The following is a 5457-nucleotide window of genomic DNA, read 5'->3' on the forward strand; positions in this document are numbered from 1 at the left end:
GGATTCAAACTAATCTCGCAACATTCCCTGTCCTCGGCTCCAGCACGTGGCTCCCAGGCCTCTGGCCGCTGCTGGCTGGGTCCCCTGTGGCAGGAGCTGGCCATCCTGGAGTTCAAGGCCCTGAAGCACTGGCCACACCTGTTCTTCCTCCCCAGCGGCCTCTCCGCTCCAGGGGAAGTGAGACAGCCCAGCCCAGGCAAACAGGTCCAGCTGCAGCTGGCAGCCAGTCCCGAGAACACTGCCACTTGGCCCTCCCCGCTGACCTCTGCACACCCTCGCCCGGCGCCCTGCCAGGCCTTATTCATGGGCTGGCAGTGCCAGGACCTCTCCCGGAGGCGGGGCAGAGTAGCAGCTTCTCGGCCCTGTGCCCAGCCCAGGCCGACACGCTAGGCAGGCCCTGCTCCCTGATCCTGGAACCACCTCTCTACAGCTGGGAGTGAGCGGCCAGAGAGGGAGAGAGCCTTGTCCGGTGCTACCCGGCAAGCTGGTCACCAAGTGGGCAGAGGGAGGAGCAGCCCTCTCTGGGTGTCAAGCAGCCTGGGTCCCCAGTCCAGCTCTGCCTGTCCCTAGCAGTAAAGCCTCAGGTAAGTCACGGACCACTCAGCTTGTTTCCCTGTAAGGAAACGTCCCTTCTCCCTTGAAATACGTCCCTTCCTGTCCTCCTGGGGCCCTCGCAGGCAAACAGCCAGGAGGTTGGACTGAGCTGGGCTGGCGATGGTCACAGCAGCTTTCTCTCCTGCACTGGCTCCAGTAAGTCTTGCTCAGATGTTGGTGGGGAGAGGAGGGTCGCCGAGGCCGGGAGGAGCCTGGGGGTTCTCCTGTCATCCTCCTGGGCCCCTTGAGCAGAAAGGGCGCGCGAGGACCATCGAGGGTCCGTGGGGCATGGACGGGTGGGAGGGACTCACAGGGGTGGGTGGGAGAGGGAGCTTCCCAGCGCATCGCGGGGGTCCAAGCCCACCCTCCTCGCCCCCCCGCCCCCCCGCCCCACGAGGCTGTCTGGGTTGGGGATGCCCCAGGGGGGCCTTTGCGCAAACGTCTCCACTGGCAACAGCCAGTGGCGCTCGGCAGCCCGGGGAGCCCTAAATGGGGCAGGGGTGCCCCGCGACTCAGCAAAACCCCTCCTGCAGCAGACAGGGGAGTGGTGCAGGTGGCAAAGGGAGAGCGCTCACCCACCCCAGAGCCAGCCGGGAAGCCCTTGCTGGAGCTGCTCTCCGGCACTGGGGCACCTGGGCAGCCATATGTTGCCACCCAGGAAAGCAGGTGACCCAGGCTGCTCCCCAGGGTCCTGGCAAGCCCCTTCCCTTCTGGGACAATAGAGGTGGCAAGGCCTCCCTGGCCTTCTCCGGGCGCTGGTTGGGGAGCGAGGGCCTGCAGGTGTGAGGCATCTGTTGAGGCACAAACCAGAGTCTGGGCGGGGCTCGGCAAAATGCAGTGCCCATGGGTGGTGGGTGGCAGGGTCCTTTCAGGTGGGATCCAGGATGTCCAAAGTGACATCCAACTCTGGGCTGGTCCCTCTGGGGTCAGCTGGGGACTGAGGGCAGCAGCCGGACATGCCTCTTCCTGGACCCTGGGAGCTGATGGCCCACAGAGCCCAGGCTAGGAGCTGCTGGCAGTCATTGTGATTAGGGACCCCCCCATGAAGTGCCTGCATTTTGGGGAGACGTTAACCACCCTTGACACCAGCCTGATTTGGCGTTTAGTCACCACTCAAGGCCATGCATTCCAACCAAAAAGTTACAGGCGTCCCCATCTTAACCCACTGGCACCAAACCCAGGAGTGGGGCCCATGAACTTGGCCAAGCAGCCTGTGCCAGGATCCTGGAAGAAAGGGGTCTGGGCAGCTGCAGGGGTGAAACATGGCTTAACTTCTCTCCTGGGGCTGGGGCAGGCTCCCGTTCAGCAACCCACCCTAGGCACCTGCAAACACGGGAACTTGACACACGCCCAGCCCCCAGAGAAGTCCAGGGAGGCCTTGCTGCCTCTATCGTCTCAGAAGGGAAGGGGCTTGCCAGGATCCTGGGGAGGAGCCTGGGTCTCCTGCCTTCCTGGGTGGCAGCATGTGGCCGCCCAGGTGCCCCAGCGCCGGAGAGCAGCGCCAGCAAGGACTTCCCGGCTGGCTCTACGGTGGGTGAGCGTTCCCCTTTGCCTTTACACACCTGGGCTTCTGTGGTTTCCCAAGGGCTCTGGTGAGGAAATGGGCTTAGGGGCTGACAGTGGGGTGCATAGGAGCGGGGGCATTTGGCCAGGGTGGCTGAGCCCCAGCGCCATCGTTCCACACCTGGAAACCTTGCCTGTGATGCTTCTCTGTGGCTTCTTACCTGGAACCCTGGGGACACTCCCTTGCCCCAGTGCCTTCTCAATGCCGACGGTGACCCAGCCCGAGCTCCCCACCTGCCAAGGTCCGAGTTGAGCTCTCAGAACCCTTGGCCTTTCCGCAGGGCCTCCGAGGGCCTCTGGTGGACCCTGTACCTGCTCTGCAGCGCCCCCTCCAGGCTTTTCCCACTCACTGGAGGCCCCAGCCTGGCTTCAGACGGACTTAGTGGGGCTTTACCACGTCCCAGTTGCGTGACCTTGAGCAGGTTCCTTGACTTCTCTGGGCCTCGGCTTTCTCACTCTGTAAAATGGGAACAAACAAGGCTTTGTGAGGATGAGTGTGGCTGTCATGCCTGTGACTGCTTATGTGATTCTCACTCCTGCCCCAGGTCCCCTCCAGCTCCTCCCTTTTGCGGTCCCGAGGTCTAGCCTAAGTCTCCCTTGCTTCTCTTGCAGGGTGTTTATTTCTCTTGGCTTCTTCCTCTCCCTATGCTCTCACTTGGTTTTATTTCATCTCCGTCCCTCTGCCTTCCCCTTTTCGCTATCGGTTTCCATTCTCTGCTGAAACCTCTGAGGAGGCCCTGCCCACCCCACCGCCCCTCGGCCCTCCCCACAGCACCTACCCTGCCCGGCTTCTCCGGGGCTTGCCCTCCTATAGCCGGGGAGTTGGGGCTGGGGGCGGCTGTGCTGACATCACTGGCGTTTATGCACTGCTCCTTGCCCAACGCAAATTTCATCCTCGTTCTCTCTGAATCAATTCACTTTTATTGCCTCAGCTGCTCAAAAGCAATTTTTCAAGAACAAAAAGGTCAGCACGTCCAAGACTAATCAATTCTCGGAGAGCTCCTGCAGCCGCCAGGGGAGCCGGGCACCGGCAGCCCCCCGCCCTTCCCGCCAGCACCCTCCCACCAGCCCCATCACTTTTATTGCTTCATGATGCCTGTCATTAGTGGTGTGTTTGAGACGCCCCACAGTGTTCTTACAACATAAAACCTGGCTGACTTGCAGGGGGTGGGGGCGGGCGCATTTATGGGCCCTTGCCGGCTCCGGACAGTAACAGCTGAGCTGATGGATCACCTGCCAGGGGAGTCAGCACAGGAGGCCTTCAGCCACTTGCTTAAAAGCAGAACCGGGAATGTCTGCCTGCTCCCGGACCCACCCTTCTCCCCCTCAACTCCCCATCACTGTGGCCTTGGCATCGGCCAGCTGCTATGCCTTCCAGGAATTTGCCCTCAAGGCCTCCCTGGTCCCCACCACAGCCCTACCCCTCCCTGAGCACCCCCTCACCCCTCTGCCCTCCACGATGCCAGGCTCAGTCCCTCCAGCACTACAAGGTCTACATTGCCATTTCACAGATGGGGAAACTGAAGCCCAGCATCACAGAGGTAGGAAGGGGCAGACGTAGACCTGGAAGGATTCTGTGGCCTGTTCAAAGTTCCATGCATGAGCCGTGCTCTGTGGAGAGCCAGGTCTGCTGTTCCAGGCTTTGCTCTCCCAGGCCCCTGGCTGTGCACGTCCCACACCATCCTGACACCTGACACTCGGCACCCGTGTCAATAACAGCTACAACGCACCACGGCCTTGGGACACCACACTCAGCGCTCTGCCTGGATGAGCCCTGTATCCCCGCGACAGCCCCACTGTGGACATTCTTATGTCCATTTTACAGATGACAAAACTGAGATGGGGGAATGCAGTGCTGTGCACAAGCCACACAGCTGGAAATGTGCGCTGGGGACTGGAATCCAGTTACCTGCTTTGGCTGTGTAATCCTCTTTTTATTTTCATTTAATTTATTTTTCTGAGATGGAGTGTCGTTCTGTCGCCCAGGCTGGAGTGCAGAGGCATGGTCTCGGCTCACTGCAACCTCCACCTCTTGGGTTCAACCCATTGTTGTGTCTCAGCCTCCCAAGAAGCTGGGATTACAGGGGTGTGCCACTACGCCTGGCTAATTTTTTGTATTTTTAGTAGAGACGGGGTTTCACCATGTTGGTCAGGCTGGTCTCGGGCTCCTGACCTCAGGTGATCCGCCCGCCTCGGCCTCCCAAAGTGCTGGGATTACAGGCATGAGCTGCTGCGCCCGGCCTTTTAATCCTTTTTTTAAAATACCTTAGGATATGAAATATCCGTAATGGGCACATCCATAGACACAGAACGCAGATCAGTGTTGCCAGGGGCTGTGGGGTGAAGAGGAGCTGCTGAATGAGTGGGTGTTTCCTCCTGGGGTGACCAGCATGTTCTGCGACTGCAGATGATGGCTGTGCCACCTTGTGAGTATACTAAATGCCACCCAGTGGTACATTTTAAACTGGCTGATTTTATGTTATGTGAACTTCCCTTCAATACATTATTTGAGGCTGGACATGGTGGCTCACTTCTGTTATCCCAGCACTTTGGGAGGCTGAGATGGGTGGATCACCTGAGGTCAGGAGTTCGAGACCAGCCTGACCAACATGGTGAAATCCCATCTCTACTAAAAATACAAAAAATTAGCCGGGCATGGTGGTGTGTGCCTGTAATTCCAGCTACTCAGGAGGCTGAGGCCGGAGAATTGAGGCCGGAAGACAGAAGTTGCAGAGAGCCAAGATCGTGTCATTGTACTCCTGCCTGGGCGACAGAGCAAGACTCTGCCTCAAAAAATAAATAAATAAATAAATAAATATTATTTGGGGAAAAAACAGCTTAGATATTTCTGCCACCTGTTTGGCAGGTGTCTAGGTGTCCCCACAGGCCATCTTCAGCTGCTCTCCTAATGCAGTCTGTGTGCTAGCAGGAGAGACGTCAAGACATCCTCTGCCCAGCAGGAGCGTCCATCGCCTCTCCCAGGAAGCCTTCCTGGCTGTCCCCACCTGCTCTGGAGGCTCCACCTCTCAAACACCATGTCCTCTCTGATGTCTGGGGCACAGGCTGTTCTTGGCCAGGCCACAGCCTCGTCATGCATGGCTCTGCCTGGTGGCTCACAGGCTCTGTCCACAACACCGGGGGACAGGTGCTCTTGGCTGTCCCAGGAGCCAGGACGAGACGTGCTCATGCATGTATTGCCAGCTTCTCCTGGGATCCTGGGTGCTTCCTCAGCCCTTGGCCTTCCCTTGGCCTGAGCTCCCCACCTCCCTGGCACCCAAGGCTGGTGGGAAAGGAAAGCCC

The 5457-nt window shown here is 59.1% G+C and overlaps 1 long non-coding RNA gene across 1 annotated transcript; it reads left to right on the forward strand.

Moving 5' to 3' along the window:
- The first annotated feature begins 366 nt into the window (after positions 1-366).
- LOC105547713 lies at positions 367-4983 on the forward strand. Its single transcript, XR_001007260.1, has 2 exons — positions 367-584; positions 3669-4983. It is a non-coding gene; the product is annotated as an uncharacterized LOC105547713 (long non-coding RNA).
- The last annotated feature ends 474 nt before the right edge of the window (positions 4984-5457 follow it).

The sequence above is a fragment of the Mandrillus leucophaeus genome, unplaced genomic scaffold, assembly GCF_000951045.1.
Source record: "Mandrillus leucophaeus isolate KB7577 unplaced genomic scaffold, Mleu.le_1.0 Scaffold1, whole genome shotgun sequence".
Lineage (NCBI taxonomy): Eukaryota > Metazoa > Chordata > Mammalia > Primates > Cercopithecidae > Mandrillus > Mandrillus leucophaeus.